Below are 18,291 nucleotides of genomic sequence, written 5' to 3'. Positions count from 1 at the left end.
GGCTGAAAGTTAATATCTTAATCAACACACAAACTGGCACTCAGTAGGGAATAGCGCAAATCGGGCTGGTGCGGAAGGACGGCGAGCACGCCTGTCAGAATTTCCGGGTCGTACCATGCCACATGTGTGTGCGTGTGTGTCCGTTCACTTTCAGTTATCACTCCACCAGGCAGTAGCTTTTCCCTGTGCGGAAACGCATGCGTTTTCACCTTCCATGAGTTATGTGCTGGGTGTGGGTTGTGGCGAGGAAGAGAAGTAGGTGGAGGTGGGTTAAGCAAATCGGTAGGTTGAGGGGTTTGGGATGCTGCTTATGGCAGCCGTTTGGGTCTGACGAAAGTGCACTTCTGCGTAGGCGTGTCTTAAAAAGCAATAATTCTTTGAAAAGTATACATTTATCACAAATACCACCCTCCAACCCCCCCCCCCCACACACACACACACCGTGCTTACCCTTATTTCTGGCTGTTTTCTACTCTCCCCCCCCTTCTCTGTCTGTCCTTCTCTGTCTGTCTCTCTCTCTCTCTCTCTCTCTCTCTCTCTCTCTCTCTCTCTCTCTCTCTCTCTCTCCACATCTACTACATTTCACGCCCAAATTCAGTTCTGCTTCCATCCCGTAACACAAGCTCCAGTCGTCGTTCGTGTCTCCGTCACTTCCTGTAGGTAGGTCCCAGAGCCCAGTTACAGCACGGTGCGCTATAACAAGCTAATGTTTGCTCCTACGGATTCATTACTCCGAGCGAACCTTGTTTTATGCAGCACGTTGCCACAGTGTCGCAGATGAGCAGCAGATAGAAAAGTGCGCAACTATCTCCGCATGATGCCGCGTCGACGTGTGTCCTGTCACAAACGGTTGTAACTGGCCTGATAAAACAAACAACAACTCGGAACAAAGTAAAGAAAAAAGGGGCAGCTGCTATACACTACATATATTGCTGATATATGCACCAGCCTCATCATAACCATCGAGTCGGTTCGGAAAAACGTCAACCCATCAGCAAACAAAGACGAAAAAAAACAAAAATGGACTACATGCCAGCAAAAGGTCAGCACTTTGGCGACGAATACGAATTCGTTAGGATAGAGTGGAGCAGGAAAAAAGGACTATTCTTTTCAGAGCCAATTGCAGGTCTGCCGCGGGACCGAAGGGGTCACTAAAAGGCTGGCCAGAAATAGACGACAAACCTGAAAAGGCAAAACAAAAACACCATGGTTGGTTGGCATTTTTTCGGGCTGGACCTGTTGGTTCGGGTGCTACTAATGAGTTATGGCTCGTCTTTCTCGGGCGAGCATCCGAAGCATTTCTCGAGCAAGGCTATCGCGCACCTGCGTTGAAATAAGCGGAATTTCACCGAACAATACCTGCTGCTGCTGGCCGCACAACCCGCCGCCAGCCGACACCAGTTGCGCAATACATTACACATATGTGTGATACGAGCGTGCAGGATACGAGGATGAACGAAGACTTATGATCCCTTCAACCTATGTTTGGTTATTTTCTTCCTCGGATGAAAATAAATGTTCCCATGAAATTCCAAAGTTCTTCAATTTCAAAATTGCACATGATGCAGTAGCATTACTGTAAGCCAACCAGTGTGGTAAAAGTAGCATTACCGACCTTGGGCCGGTAATAAAGGTCAGAATGCTTAGCCTCTGCTTAGAGTATCATATGTGTTGCTGCTCCCACGGTCCTGCAGGAATCGTAATCAACTCCATTTATTTTGCTGTGGAACTCCAGGGAAGCCAAACAAGCGCAGGACACTCCCTTAATTGAGTACAAAGCTCTTCTAATATGAAAGCTTGGATGAGGGTGCGGGGAGGAGGGAGGTTTGGCTTCTGAAAGGCTCATTGAGCGATGATCTTTGCAGGTTTGGCACGGCAAACGGAACAAACATTCATTTTTTGTGTCCAGGTGCGTTAGTTATGTGTACTACTGGAAAGCATAAGGTAGAGTCAATGCGGAGATAGGGCAGATGGGACTAGGAATTGGGAATTGTATTGAGATGCTCCCGCTAGGCTGGAGGTAATTTTGCCTGCCAGAGATTTGAATCATGAAGTGCATACATTTAGGCGGCCCGTTTGATGTGCCGCACTGCATCCTAGAATAGAAAGTCATCAACAGGGTGGGGATGAGTTTTTTTGTATTTACACGGAGAGGGTATATTCTGAGACTCTTATTGTCGCACAGGTGTTGACATGGGATTATTACCCAGTAAACTCCCTCTTGCCTATGTGTGTGTGTGTGTTTATGCATGCATGCTTCTGCATACACACACGACACTGTTCCTTGCAGCAAATTTAATTCCAATGGTTAAGCTTAACAAGAGCCTATGTACTGCTTAACGCCTGAAGCTATGCAATATTGTTTGTATGTTATTTGTTGGTAAAAAGTTGTGTGCTTAGTGGTACCCAAATTTATATAGAATTTTTCTTTTGCAAACAAAAAACGTTCAGAGCCAACGCTATTCTGGTATTTCTATTCATTTCCTATTCATTTCCTCCACTCGAATGCACATCCCAGCATGCAAGCAAGGGAGTTGTTTAATAATGTTCGATTTTAAATGCTTGTTGCATACGTGCCAGCAGTAACAAATTTAACATTGTAGCAAGCCAACTCTCAATAGCATTTAGTAAGCTTAGTCGTATCTCATCATGGTGCCATTGCGTTACAATATTGCATAACGTAGGGGGCGTCATGTACTCATCAAGTCGCTGTTGTTAAAAGAGGTGCATACAAACAGGTGCATGCACATTAACCCTTTCACGATCAAGGGAAATATATTTTCCCTTGTACAAAACTCGTTGTCGGTCATACTGCTGGTGCTTGTGTTGGTTGTAGAGTTTCAAAGATAAGCTTCACAAACTTTCTCAGCATCGCGAAGTAGTGAACAAGATTTTCACACGCAGATTTAGCAATGCATCGTTTTTTGTACTGACAGAATGTCAAAAATTAAGCATATGTAGAAGGTGACACATTTCTAAATGAATAAAAATTAAACCAACGATTCGGTAATATCCTCTTACTTCCGATTCACAATAGTATTGTATTGGCATGTCAAGTCTTCTGAAATAAATTCTTCATATCAAGTAAAAGGGTTAAAACAAAGAAAACACACTCACACGCTAGTGAGCAACTTTAGGGTGTTCGTTTAGCAAGCAAAACTGTAATGCTGAACAATATTAGTGATGGGCTTTGATGAAAAGTTGATCATTCTATTCCGGACAGTTCTCCTCAGCTTGGGTACTCATAATTCGCCGTAGCAAACCCACTGGGGGAATGACTGGCCACCCACAGCGCAATGTCATGTCTCCGAATCAATTGCAATCAATTGAACAGGAGCAGCAACGCTTTTGTGAGCAGCGAAGGAAGTGAAAGAGCAGAAGTCACACAGCAACAACAAAAATTGTTGCAAATGGCAGCAAAACAAAACCCAAACCCCAATACTAATTGCTTTCGTGCGAAAGGGATCTATAGCTGTGCGAGTTAGAGTCGTGCCATTAGAGCAACACAAAGAGTCAACCCGGTCGGTCCCCCACCCCTTAAGATGCTTGCCGTGGCAAATCTCTACCCGTCGTCTCCGATTGTGGGTGTGCGATTTTGTGTTTGGAGTGGGCTGAGGAGTAGGATTTTTTTTTTGCTAGTTAGTTTCCTCGATTCAAATGGAAATGCTGCAACGCTGCCGGTGCGGAAGACAGTCGCAACAAAAGGTAACCACCACCAGTGCCATTGCTGACGTACGAGAACCAGCACGGGCTGTGGGGCAGTGGGGTGGCAAATCGGGGAGTCCATGGTGATAAGACAAGACACACTAATAATGGCAGCAAGTAGCCTTGTGCTGTTGATGATGATGGCGAAGCGGTGTATGGTATAGGAAAATGTGTGTGTGTGTGTGTGTGTGTTGCAGAAGATTCTTCCCGCCCCAGGGTGGCGTGCACGCTTGATGAACCGTTCAAACATTTAATGAGTTCCATTTCCAGTACCGCCCAACGTTTTGCGATGGCTGCACTTCCATAACGTCCAACGCTCTGATAGTGCAGTAGCTCACCAGGGCGGGGACAATAAAACGTGAACAGCAGCTTTAATGTGTGAGATAAGCGCAATTTGTTGCAACCATTTAAAGTGAGCTCCACAGGTCAAACACAGGGACACGAGCACCATCTTGCTGGAAATCCTCACTGCAACGAAATCAAACGAAGAGAATGCTAATGGCACTAGGTAAAGGCACCGGAGCTTCTCGGTGCTAAAACTCGGCGTGCCTGGGCACAATTTTCCCGACCAAATCCGACCAAGCGCATCGTGAAACTATCTGTTATCGCTGTTAGCTCACAGTTCGCCCCCTTGGACGATTCCAACCGGGACCGGGCTGAAGAACAAAAGGGTGGCCCCTACTTTTGCCCCGCCACTTGTCAGCAGCAAATCAAAGGAATCAAAGGCCCCGCTCACTAGGAGCACGCACTGTTCCTGGCACCGTGCCTCGCTCGTGGTTGCGTCCCGTGCCTTTTGTGCGACCGCAACCCACAGCCATAACAACAATCAAATCTGCTAGGTTACGGATCCCTCGCCATCCCGATGAGCACTTGTGCATCTCCCGAGCGAGAAGCTGAGCCCTTCTTGCATAACAAGGTCCCACGAGTTTCGGGACGGGCGGGGACGCGCCTGGGGCGCTATGGCAGTAGGCAGAGGATGAAGCAGGTGATGTAAATGTTCTGAATATGAATGTCATTCCGAACGGGCTAATCGAAGGCCCTTTCTTTTGTACGGCTCGAGGCTCACACCTTCGCCCATCCGTCTACTTGAAGGTCACACATTTCATCGCTAGAGCGTTAGCTATTAGCCTAGGTGAAGGAATCAAAATATAGGACGATAGGCTTAGAGTAGTCCACCATCATCCTTCAATCTAACTGCCATTTGGGGATCAATTTGTGTGTGTGTACATATGTGTGTTGCTGGAAAAGTCAACTATTAATGCGAATGTGTGTGTGTGTGTTTGATTTTTCTCGCACCCGCAGCGACATGAATGTGGCCGATAACTGTCAGAACAACTCGACCATCTCCGCACTCCAACGAAAGTAACAACCCACAACAGCGCCAGCAACCACGGCGTTTTGCCCCAACAGCAAGAGGTTTCGAAATCCTGGCCTGTCTGTAACAGGATTTTGAAATGTTCGCCTCATACACCAATGTTACGTGACGTTTGCTCTGCTCTACTGCTTCGCCACCGCTTTCCGCTGCCTGAACTGTCCTGCTGATGGTGTTTCTTCTACTACTGCTGGTGCGTACTACTTAGTGCCTCATACGGTCAATGGTTCAAATTCCAAGCCGAATTTTCATTGGCGTGTGAACGTTCACGCATGAATGACGCGGTGGCGTAAGATTCAATAGTACAAAAAGAATTGGACACGATCAAGATGGGTGCAAAAGGGGTTGGGATAAGGTATAGTGTCCAAAGACCGTTCGCAAAGTTCTGCGCTATAAAGAAATAGGAATATAAAATAAGTGAAGCAAAAAAACCTATACACACACATATATAGACCTACAAACACCATAAGAAGAAAAGAACAGTGCTAGATATTGGTGAACAAAACTGGGTAGCTGGTGTGTGAGCTTTTTTTTCTTTACTTCTATTTCTTCGCTATCCTCCCCGCAGTACCACCACCAAAAACACCACAAAAGATATAAAAAAGTGCCTGTTTGAAGTGGGATGACGGGATGCACAAGAGGGGGGGGGGGGGGAAGGGGCAGCTGAAGAAAAAGTTTTACGATAAATTATTCCTCCAACATGGCTGCTTTTTCTTCGAGCGCAGCTGGAGAGAGTTATCGTTGATTCAGTGCAGTGAGCTGTTTTTTGTTCTTCTTCTTGTTATATTACTTTAAACGGTGTGTGGGATACTACTAGACCCGCTAGAATAGTTGTTTGAATATTGAAAATAATGCTCCATGAGCTAAGATGAGTTCATTTTCGTAGACGCAAGGCATTTAGCATATTGTATAATCAAACTTTGCCTATTACAGTGCCGCTTGCGGGCTAGCGGTCGTGCACAAGGGCTCCGCATCACCGTACCAAAGGGCCTGAGTTCAAATCTTACAGCTAAAAGGAGCATCCCTTTTATCCCGCCCACGGGTTGAGCAAATCTTTTCATGGCACATTAAATTACACTATCAGCAAAATACATGACACTAGTATGTGGTACTTACGATCGGCAACAGTTTGAATGATGAGCGTGTGATACATTGACCGGTGTTGGTAGTGTCCTAGCAGTAGTTGTAAGTAACTGACTAGAATTAGTTTTAGTACAGTAGTAGTCGTATCAGAAGTAGTAGTAAGAGTAGTCTTTCGTGTCGCTGGCCACTGTATCGCGGTATTGTTTCTTTGGGATTGTTGATTGTTGCACTACTCGCATCACGCCTTACACACGCAGGTTGATCGTTGAGGTGGAGGAGCGTCCTTAACGGTCGGATCGTTCTCGGCGCCTTTCACTCACTGATAACAGCACTGTCTTCGCACAACAGACTCTCTCACACACACGCACACACATACACACGTACACGCACAATTTTGGATATAGAAGCACACACATAGCCGATTGGAAGGCGAATGCCAGAATGTGGGCTTCAAGGGTGAACGAACCACTCTTAGTACATTAGTACTATCGTCAACGTTACTACAAGTAAACCTGCAAAAAGGTGAAGGTGTAGGTATTTCACAACATTTGCTCACAAACCCAAGACACACCAGAGATGCATACCAAACAGTGCGATTGAATAGGGGACGTACTGAGGGGAAGGGCGAGCTAGGAAATGACGTAGGAAGTTGCGAAATGTCTTAGAAAACATGCAGAGAGCCGTTAGCCATATGTTGGAGGTGCTCTGATCTATTGACCCAGGAAGTTTGCTGTCCAATCGGGCATTGTGAGCGCCCTCCTGCGGTGCGTTACTGTTTGAGTGCTCCCGAAGTGGGAACAGGGACTTCTTAGACTACTACTACTCTGAAAACTCGCCACTTTTACTATCAACCTCGAATGGCGTGTAAAGATGGTACCAAGGCACACAGCTGTACCAACCTACATCAAATGGGACACATCAGCACCCCGGAGCATTTTTTATATGGTCACACGGTGCTCGAAAGCGTAGCGTTACAACCACACCATTTCAATAAGCCTGCACATAAGAGGTAGCTTTGTACATCACCATCCCGTACACGTCCTGCCCTATCGATTAGGGAAATTCGTTATGCTAGTTTAACAACCTACTACCACACAATAATACACACACACACACACACACTCTCACAAAAATCACTTTCACAGTAAACGGTGAGGTTGTGTTTCGGCTACCAGATCAGTTTTTATCAATGGTCAGCTCTTCTAGCAACACTGCTCCATTATCCTAAGTAATCGTTCGCCTACTAAGCTGCCGCACAGTGAGTTAAGAAGCTTCGGTAGCGCTGCTGGCAGTCGTAAGGGCTGGCTGAAACTAGTGTAACGTTCACTTTCTCCACCGACGCCGCCTTTGTGTGCACCGGAGTGGGGGTACGTCGCTCCCCTAAGGTTTTCAGTAGTAGTGTTCAGCAGTGCTGCTTTCAGGAATGGTGGTACTACCGCACCTCTCTACACCATCTGGTTTTTTGGTTGGTGCCGAAAATGGTTGTGTGTTCAACGCTCACGAAAGCACAACCGAAACTGGTTCACATCTTGCCGAGCAGCACCTGAACAAGGGAGGCTGGCCCGTTCTATGTGTGAATGTGTGCGTTTCAAGCCGTCGGCTCGCTTATTCGCTCGCTCGTTTAACCGAACTTCGCTTCGGGAGTGTCCGTATACGCGCGTTATCCTTACTGCCTTTACCTCTGTTTGTTTGCTCGCACATGTGTGTGTGTGTGCTTGTGTTCGCACACGAACAGCAATCACTCGGACGGATACACGAGAACCCAAGGGTGGCCGGAGCGTAACCTACCGTTCCGAAAAAAAATGCCGGAGAGCTTTCGTGCTTTGCTGACGCGCTTTGGCTTTTTACAGGTATTGGCACGGTTACGGATTTTCCGTTCGGCGATATGTTTCTATATTTTTTCCTCTCTTTTCATCTGCAAGTTCGGGCGTAGGGAAACGAAGGGCTGCTCTCACGGGCTTTGCGATTTCCCAGGATTTTGCATCCTTTTTGTCTCTCGCTTAGCTGCGCGGCGTCGCAATCGCTCTCTCTCTCTCTCTCTCTCTTTCCTCCCGCCTGCCTGTGTTGTACTGACTACTGTATTGTGCGGACAGGACCAGGACACACGTCGGTTGAGAGAGAAAGAGAGAGACAGAGAGATATATAGAGAGGGGGAGAGGTAGAAAGAGAGAGAAGAGGTATACAAAGTCACTGAAAGAGAGCGTGACAGAGACCGAACGATGAACGAAAGCTCCAGCTACCTATCAGCTACCGTACATTGTAGACTTAAAGATAAAATCCATCCTTTCGACTTGCCTGGACGAAATGACGGAATGTCAAACAGATACAAATTTACTTTTTGTGCCAAATCGCGTCACTAGCAAAGTGCAAGCTGCCTAACGGATGTCCTGAGAAACCGTGCTTGCCTCTTTGTAAAAAACCTTTTTTTCCTTCCCGTTCCACTTGTTTGTTTCAGGCAGGCTAGGCAGAGGCCGCTCGTTCGCTGAGGTTTGCCTGAGGTTTGTGTTTAATGTTCGCTTTACACGTGTATGTGAGACTGGAAGGGTTTTATTAGCATTCGAAGCTCTACAGCGCGCCTTTTCGCACCAATTTGCATGTGTTTTGGGTGTGTGTGTGTGTGTGTGTGTGTGTGTGAGTGTGTGTGTGCAAGTATGTGCGTCTCTCTTTTTTTCTCTCTCTCTCTCTTTCTCTCTCTCTCTCTCTCTCTTTCTCTTTTTTCTCTCTCACTCTCTCATACACATACACGCAATCTAGCAGCCAACAGCAGCGCGCACTTCCATTATCAGGCTTATCATTGTTCATTATCGATTCGGATTATGGTAAATGTCGTGTGCCTTACGCGCCTAATCAGTACTCGCATAGCAAGTCGTATGACACAGGAGCACTAGCGTACGGCGTGTGGGGCAATTTGTCATTGTTTCCAGCGCTGTATTGCTACAACTGTAGCCCTGGAATTGCGGGCTTTTCTGCCATCCACTGTCTCACTCCTCCCCCTCTCCACCATAGACTAGAAACTCGTTCGTTCGGCTTGTAGCGACGTAATGGAAGCAAATAGTGCCACATTGAAAACTACTTTCAAACTCAATTCATCCATCAATCAGAGGACAAGCGCGTATAGAAAATAATGATAGCACAGGAAGCTTTTCCCTATCACGCCTAAAGTTATGCAGTGCTAGGGTCATGCTGTTTTTGTTTTTTTTTTTTTTTTTTTTTTTTTTTTTAATTGTAGTGGCATGTCCAGATGAACAGATCTTAATTTTTGAGAATTTCCATCAACCTGAATTCACTTCTACTCGTCCTTATTTTTTCCATACCAAAATGTACTACACACATTCACACACAGACATAAGAATCAGCGCACACTAATGGAACGGACAGAAGCAACACAACCGGACCAACACGAACACCGCGCACAGACATACTCATACGTACATGCACACACTCCCATAAGCATAGCAATTTCTTAGATCCACCCCCCCCCCCCTCCTTCGGCAAGACCACAGGGCAGATGCTCACAATCCAACCTTTTCCCGCTTCCCTTCCACTCTCTTCCTCCTTTCCTGCTAATGTACTTGTGATCCGAACAGAAAATTGGCAACTGAAAACCAGCAGAGCAAACTCTCCTACCGAGCGGGTGCCTCCCGCATTCCACCGCACATTTAACCCCTGTCACCGTTGCCACCTTTGCCTGCTGGGTGACACCCCAGGCCACCAATGTCCACCGCGCAGCGTTTTGTTGTTGTTTTTTTTTTCTTTTCTCTTTGCCTTTTGCTGGGTTTCTCGTTGTTTTCGGACGGTTATTATTCCGCACGCTGGCAAGTGTCGCACCCTACTGAAATCGCGCTTCGGGTTGGCAGTTGGAAGTTTGCAAGTTTTTTGGAAAAAAAAACCTCGCCGTCGTCGTCGTCGTCCTCGTCATCATCCTCATCGTCGTCGTCGGACGCTTTCGGATGAAGCTTAAGTGCGGCGGGCACAGCACGTTGGCACGTGAACCGCAAGGTGTGTGCGTGTGTGTGTTTGTGTGGTGGTGGAAGCTGCGAAGCCAGCCACGGGGCCAACGGGCGCACACCCAACAGCTACGCGAGTGTGTGCGAGCGTGAGAGCAACGATGGGTAGTGAGAAGAAGGAAAGAGGGGGAAGGGAGGAAGCAGGAGAGAAAGTAATGGGGCGAGGAGGCGAGGGAAGATTGAAGCAGGATGAGAATAAGTGTATGTGTGTGTGTGTATGTGTGTGTGTGGATCTCGGGAGAGATTCACTCCGAAGTTGTGATTAAGCTTTCTGCTTTCTCGCTTTCCGCACCGTTCTGCTTGCTGCTGCGTGTTTTTCGGGACGCGTCCCCCATTGCTGAATAGCAGCAGCATCAGCAGTGGCAGCAGTTTCGATGAAAATTGCGCCTGAAAGGTAGGCAACACACAAATACAGCTAGCACCGTTGTCGACGCGCACGGTGGGCGTTTGAGCCCTTTTCATGCTTTCATTGTAAGTGTATTTGTGTGTGTGTGTGTGTGTGTGTGTGTGTGTGTGTGTGTGTGTGTGTGTGTATGCTTTAACAGCGAGCTAAGATGAGGAGAAGCTTGGTGGAGAAATGGATTTGAAGTTTGCTAGCGCGCCCTTTCGGGAGTGTTCGTACGCTTGCTGGGTGAAAACCGTACGAAGGGCGCAAGCGCTTTTCCTCTGTTGTATGTGGTGGGCCCGTTGGTGTGTGCGTGCAGAAACCTCGATGCAATCCCGCTCGATGGAAAGCGAGAACACACATCAGCGGGCGAAGGCATCCGTTTTCGGGGTAGGGTTCAGCCCTTGGTGGAAAATCTGTGAGCACACCGGCCCGTCCCTTTCCTCCCTTTGGCCGGCGCAAGGGCGTGTATGCGTGTGTGTGAGTATATGTATGTGTGTGTGTGTGATGTCTGTTTCAGGGTTCGTTATCTTTCCCGAATCGAATTCGGTGCTGAGTAAGACCCGGGAATTCGCGACTCGCAAATGAGGAACAGATCGCGCAATGTATATACACACCAATAAACTACACAACAGCAGTGCCGTGTGCTCCGTACAGCTTTTAAAGGTTGCCCAGCCTGCACCCGCCCAATGCTCCCATTTATAGGCCCCCTTTCCTGCTCCTTTCCGTTGGCGACGCGTGTAACGGGGTGTCAGGGCGAGCCGGTGTAACGGGGGACGGAGGTAAGACCCATCCAACTAGATTCGATAAGCCCCGTAACAGAAATACCCTCGAGCGCAGTGTATCGCCTCGTCTACCGTTTTTCTTTGCTCTTTTGCTTCTTCCCTGCCTTGGTAGCGGTAGCAAAAAAAGAAAACACACACACACACACACATTCCACTGCAGAGCCGCTGTGGCGGTAGTGGCGGTGGTACGAGCTTCCGAGTGTCTTTATTTGATTTTGACGTGTTCTTGCGATCCGGAAGATATGAACACCTGAATCGAATGAACCGCTGTACATGTGCCGCTTCTCGTTTCAATTTTTCAGGCTAGGGCACCGGGAACATGTGCTGGGTGGGTGTGGAGGATGAGCAGGACGCGGAGAAGGTGGAGTAGAAGGAGGGCGAGTGGGAGGCTACACACAGCACAAGACGACTCGGTGCGCACTGCGCTCACAGGAACGATAATCCATGACAGATGGATGATTGATTATGAGCGCCAGCGGTCGTTCTTGTCGCTAGCTCGGCTGCGGTCTACGGGCTGCGGACCCGATCTTGTCGGTCCTTGCGGATCCTAGGTTGATGCTGTACCATAGTAGGTGCGTTAGAAAATCACACTCACTCATCGCATTACTGGGCGCCGGAGTGCGCTGTCTCGCACCCGAACAAAACAAGGCCCTCTAATGAGCTGCCTGTGCACGGTGCGAAGATGCGTTTTTTTGAGACTAGCTTGATTAGCGAGTGTGTGTGAGTGTATGCGATTGGCCATCCAATTGCAGGGGCATCCGGGCAGAGTACGAGTTACTGTATCGAGCAATACGATTTGTACGATGGCGAAACTTGCTCCTTGCGGTTGCGGTTTCGGGTGTCCGAATTCGGTCGTTGAAGTCGGACCAACTGGAACGTTCGCAATGTAATGCGTGCTGGATGTAGGCAGTGGAGCACGTATGTTCGGTTGTGTTGTGTTTTAGTTGATAAGTGGATTAGTTGCAGATTAGTGAACTATTGATCGTGCGCGCTAAGAGCGAAGGGCTCGTAACCCTGGGAATGAGCAATGCAAGCACAAACTGAGAATCGAAAGTCAATAAAGAGAGAGAGATAGAGAGAGAGAGAGATCGAGAGAGAGAGAGAGAGAGAGAGAGAGAGAGAGAGAGAGAGAGACTGGGGGCAATACCGAGTACCACTTGTTTGACTCTGATTGGGCCGATAGGATTGTCAGGTAGGCTGAGTGGATTGGAATTGGCTTAGTGTTTGGCACCAACGGTTGACCCGGTGGAAACTGTGCGGGTATTTTTTATCCCCCTGTGGTGGGTGGAGAATAAATGCTAAAATTGGATGAAATAAAATATCGAGTGTTTGCGATTTGTACTCAACATGGCTGAAGCAAAAAATGGAATTTTTGTCGAGCGGATTGCATAGCTTTAGGCGCTTCATTTATTCGACAGGTGGTTTGAAGTAAAAGGGGGGGGGGACATGTATGCAATCTATGAAACAATATCAATTGCTTTACAATCTGCTCGCATCGAACAAAGAGAGAGAGAGAGAGAAAGAGAGAGAGAAAGAAAGAGAGGGTGACAGAGAGATGTTAAGATAACAAAATAAACGATAAACCAAATTATTAAACACACAGCACGGCAACAGCGCATTGTTTGATTTTGGGGGCTTGCTAAACTGGGCAAGAATTATGAAACATAAATAGCGCAGCTGCCCCCTGCTCCAATGAACCGAGAAGGCAAAATCAAATCACCGGTACAAGATAAGTTGAGCAAAACCATTAAAATATTTATCCAAGCAAGTAACTTCACCGTCGCCCGAGCAGCGCTGCCTTGCCGAAATTCGTTCCATGTGTAAGTTCTATTCCTTCTCCTTCTTCTCCTCCTCCTTCTTGCTTGGTGGCTCTCCGCTGCCCTTCGTAGTCAGTCTTGAAAAAAAGCTACTGATTTCGAAGCATCGAAGCACAATTTGTTTGCTTTTCCTATTTCCTGTTTCGAGACACGAGCATATTTCGTCTTTTCGTGTCAGTGTTTTTTTCTTCTTCTTCTTGCTGTTGTACCTCCTTGTGAGTGTGGCTAGGAGTGAGTGGGTGTGTGGATCGTGATTTCACTATTTTCTTCGTATCGTCGACAGCCGCTCCCATCCTATGTGTACCATCTCAATTTTGTATGTAAGTGTGTGTGTGTGTAGCTTAAAGTTGGACGTCAGGTGACAGCGGTCAGTAGTAACGGGAATATCAGAGCAGAGCGTAAATTTTGATCTCGTTCGGGTTTTTTTTATTGCTGCACTTTTATCATAAAGCAGACCGAGTAGATCCATCATGATATATCCCAATGATCGATAGATGCGAGCATGTTTTGCGGGTGGTGCTGCGGGTTTAGCTGGGAAAAAGTTTGAATTTGATTTTACGTTGATTAGATTACCACGCACCATCACAGGGAGGGTACAAGCATATATATATATATATATAGACATACATACATACATACATCGACACACACCCACACATACATTCACCGTTATCGTCTTCATATTGGGTGTGCCTGGTTGTCGTTTTGTGTGTGTAAGGCGCTCGGAATCTGCCTGGGATTGCTCGGAGCGAGCAACGTCGATGACACAAGCAGTGTTGGATGGCGAGACGAGAAAGGCGAACGCAAACGAGATCCGGTGCGGCTAGAAACGAACGCTACAATTCATCAATATTCTTGCAAAATCGTGAAACAAGCGAAATGGGGATACGTGGCAAGCAAACGGAAACGACTGTCTACGAAGGTGAAGGTCTAACTTCTCTCTCTCTCTTTCTCTTGTCCCTCTCCCCTTTCATCAGTGAACTCTTTCATCGCTTATGCTTACGGATGGACTGGCCGCAGCGCGAGTTGCTTTCCTTGGGAGGATAATTACCTTTCTTCCTTAATTATCATAATGTATTCATGCGATCTCTATTTTGCGAGCTTCGCACGGGGAATCGATTTATTTTTGCGGCTAGTAGTTTGAGGATGCTACCCCGCATGACTGCATCGTGGTGGATAGGGAGGAAGAGATGGAAAATATTGACAGTCGTCTTATCACCGTGTTTGTGAGTGATGCCAAGAATAATAGTGTGTTTCCAACTCTTGTTGTGCAAACATAGTGCTGCTATTGTGGCCATCCATCACACTCAGTCATAATTTTTTTATTAGTTGACGTGACTTTGTGTGTGTGTGTGTGTCTGTATTGCTGAAGTACTACAACAAGTCAAACAGACACTGGTGACACTTTTAGTGCTAAAAGCGAAAAGGCAAATGGGGGCGTTTTTTCTGTGTTGTTCGTTGTTACAATAAACAACTGTTGCATATTTGTACCGTTTTCACTCGATGTAGGAGATAAGAGCCTTGCTAGAGCAATAAGATGACAGTGTTTTGTTAAGCGTAAAGTATGCCTTTAGGCGAATTGTCAGGCGGATTGTCTGCATCGAAGCTGTTAATGGTTTCTGCTCACATAACGAAGCGCCTCAATAGACATTTTAATACTATTTTAAGTAACTGTGAAAAATTTGATTAATTTTCTGTTGCAAAATTCCACCTATTCTCAATGATTGGCAAGACTTCATGAGGAAAATGCAATGCACATTGCCGGCTGGGTGGTATTCAGCCTAGCTTTCGTTGCTCTCTATTAGGTCTACTATCTCAAAAACATATGAGGTCGTGTTTCTCAAACTACATTCATAGTAAACATTGGCAATGGAAACGTGGTCGCTATAGACCTCACCTTAAAAAGTTTCATCCTTCTCCTTTTCTGCGTTCCCAATTGACTTTTTTTTTATTTTGACAAGCGTTCAAAATTGTTTACAGGGTTTACTGGGGTTTCCTGTTGCATAAATAATGTTTGCCATTGATCTCAATTACGATGACTTTGATTTCAATATTTTCCAAAGCTTATTAATTCATGTCATCCCATTTTCATTAGATGTCAACATTGTTTCCTTCGATAAGATAAAATTCAAACGTAGATTGTTTTGTATTAGACTGCAAACAGTGTGAGTTGTGCTGCTTATTTTATATGTTTCTTTGCCAGAGTTTAAACATCTCTTCTTCTTCTTCTTCTTTGACTCAACAACCGTTGTCGATCAAGGCCTGCCTGTACCACTTGTGGGCTTGGCTTTCAGTGACTAATTGATTTGCCCCCATAGCAGGATAGTCGTCCTACTAGGGCAGCACTGTCCATTCTGGACTTGAGCCCATGACGGATATGGTGTTAAGTCGTACGACTTGATGACTGTACTACGAGACACATTATTTGCAAGCCGCCAAAAAACATTCTACCTGTGACTTTTACCAACGCAGCCAATGTTGACATCGAATAAAAATGGGTTGACAATATGCAATAGTAAGCCGTGGAAAATATTGACATCGAAAACAACAGTGTTGAGATCAATGGCAAACGTTAATCATTCATTTGGAAAACCCTGTAATAATTGAAATAAAGAGAGTGTGTCTTCTTATTTTGTTGCACTGCCCAAAGCCTACTTTTATGCATCGTGCAATCATTTTGACAGTATTTCGTTTCAGGCTCTTTCAGGCTCAATTTCAGAGCTTTTTTGTCGGTTTCAGTGTGTTGGATAGTTTGCAATAATTGGATATGAAGTGTGCAATAATAGAACTCGTAGTGTTTGCTAGTGTGCAACAATTGGATTTTTGAATCGATTTTTTCACATTATTCATCATTTTTCTGCCCAAACAACTTTTTACAACTATAATGATGTTTATTAAAAAACAAAATATAAACATTATTATGCATCTCAAATATATGAAGTACTTTGTTTGTTCCCGTAAGAGTGCAACAACGGGAAAAATACCATACATCTAATTATTTTTATCCACCTAGCTATAGCAATTTCAATTTCAAATTAAATCTATTCAATAAATTATCTACCTGTTGGGTTGCAATATGATTTTAAAATGACTATATCTTATGCTATCCTATTCTTAATAGAACTATACTTGTCGTAAAGAACACATTGATTTCGTTCAATCCCGTGGTAAAACATAACAATATGACGGTCATGAGTTCTACTGCCGTATGGATCGGGCCTCTCAAGCGTAGCGACTGACTGTCCTGCTATAGTCTCACCGATCTGTAATCATTTACATCGAGCCAAGTCAATTAACGGCTAACGCAGACTTAACCCAAGAAAGCTGCTGTGTCAATATAAAGAAAAGAATAATTTTGGTCATGCATGCTCTGACTATCATCAGTTCTTTTATATTACTAAACATGTAAAACCTGTACAATGTAAGCCTATAGAAAAAAAGAAGAAAGAAGAAGAACCTCAAAAAGATTAAAAAAATAATAGGTCAAAAATCAAGACTGCGTATACATAAAAACAGAGGCTACATCTCGGTGCGTGATTTTGAAAATAAACATTTTTGAGACATTATTCCAAACTTCATAAATCGAGAAAAGTCGAACGAAAACAAGACGACAGGGGATTCATTGAAAACAATAAATCTCAAAACATTCCATTCATTAAAAACCATAAAATCAAAACGTTGTTTTGATTATTAAAACTAGTTCCCTGTCCCTCAAATGTAATACAATCTGTTACATCTTTATACACTCCTGACATTGCGTAAGTTCGTGAAGATCTTTTGTATAGCCGGGCCAATATAGTTAGCAATAATAACTTATTTACGTACCTATACTTACGTCATTTAATTTGCTACAAATAACTTAAATTCGTTAAAACTACTCTATGTTTGGGAAACATTTATATATATATATATACAGTGGCCGGCAAAATAAAGTGCCCATTACTTACTGATTTACATTTTTTACATTTTTTCCGTGAAAAATGAAGTTATTGTACTGCTTTATTTTTTGAAACATTGTTCGTGATATGCTTAAGAATGTGTAGTACCATAGCATGACAAAAATGAGAAGCTTGCTTCAAGAAAAAATATTTTTTTCCAAAATTGATCAAAATCACTGTGCCAAAATAAAGTGCCCTCTTTATTCATTCTACAGAAAATATTTTTCTGAATAACTATAACACCAAATTTATAATTCATATGCAATCCTCTGTCATTCTTTACATGTTCGAGGATCTTTGGCATAATTTATTTTGGTTTTATTTGCACATATTTGGTATTTGTTCTTCCTAAGAGTATTTCAGAGCTTTAACATATTTTGTTTTTCCTAACCACGTCATTCTCACCACATTGGCATAAAAATTTGCACACGAAATATCGATAGGATTAAAATTAAGACTGAATATGAGCCATTAGAGAAGTTTTATTCGATTCGATTGAAGAAAAAAATTAAAATATCTTCGTGTATAGCTTGATACGTCTTCCTGTTGTAACATTAATTTATTTACTAACTCCGTATTTTTCACAGGAAACAGATAAATTCACACAGGATGCTTATGTATGTATGAGCTCTCATTATGCCATCGATTTATACCATGCTCCCCACTTCTCGTATAGAAAACCCCTCCCTGGTCATCACATTGCACCCTTCATACATAATGGTTTGTTGGATCGCGTCTAGATATTTTTGAACATCAGTTCTAATTTGGACTCATCTGTCCAAATACGAGTTTTTCAACAATCTAACGATATATCTGCATGTTCTTGATCATATCGAAGCCAATTGGCTTTGTTAGTCTTGCTGTAAATCGGGCGAGGAGCTTGAAGGACGCTACATCTAACGGACAGTAAATTAAGAAAATGGCAATGTGATAGCTAGGGGGTGTTTATCTTTAGGAGTAGCAGGAAAACTTCTCATTTTTGTCATGCAATGGTACTACACATTCTTAAGCATATCACGAACAATGTTTCAAAAAATAAAGCAGTACAATAACTTTCACGGAAAAAATTTAATTAATTTAATAATATATATATTGTTCAGGATTTAAATGCGCCAAAATGTAGGCAATTTGTTGTACACGTGAAGTAAGCCGTAAAACCAATAGTAGTACCATCTCGAGGCAATGACACAACTACAGTG

At 44.6% G+C, this 18,291-nt stretch overlaps 2 protein-coding genes across 26 annotated transcripts in view; one reads left to right on the top strand and one right to left on the bottom strand.

The window, feature by feature from the left end:
• The window catches only part of LOC1270437 (fatty acid hydroxylase domain-containing protein 2), a 428,943-nt gene that overhangs the window by 8,472 nt on the left and 402,180 nt on the right, over window positions 1-18,291 (top strand). The gene's annotated exons all lie outside the window — the stretch shown is intronic.
• Window positions 1-18,291, bottom strand: part of LOC1270470 (uncharacterized) — a 107,811-nt gene that overhangs the window by 59,442 nt on the left and 30,078 nt on the right. The window contains exons 1-2 of one of the 25 annotated variants that reach the window (XM_061659754.1): window positions 9,788-10,127; window positions 6,194-6,672 (exon numbers count right to left, since the gene is read on the bottom strand). The exons of 17 other annotated variants lie outside the window; for them this stretch is intronic. The gene's annotated coding sequence lies outside the window, so the exon portion shown is untranslated. Of the gene's footprint in view, window positions 1-6,193; window positions 6,673-7,601; window positions 8,793-9,787; window positions 10,128-18,291 lie in introns of those variants that run through there. 7 more of the 25 variants (XM_061659752.1, XM_061659776.1, XM_061659782.1 and 4 more) reach the window with 7 other exon arrangements.

This window comes from Anopheles gambiae, chromosome X (genome assembly GCF_943734735.2).
Source record: "Anopheles gambiae chromosome X, idAnoGambNW_F1_1, whole genome shotgun sequence".
Taxonomy (NCBI): Eukaryota; Metazoa; Arthropoda; class Insecta; order Diptera; family Culicidae; genus Anopheles; species Anopheles gambiae.
This window is presented reverse-complemented; position numbering and strand designations above follow the sequence as displayed.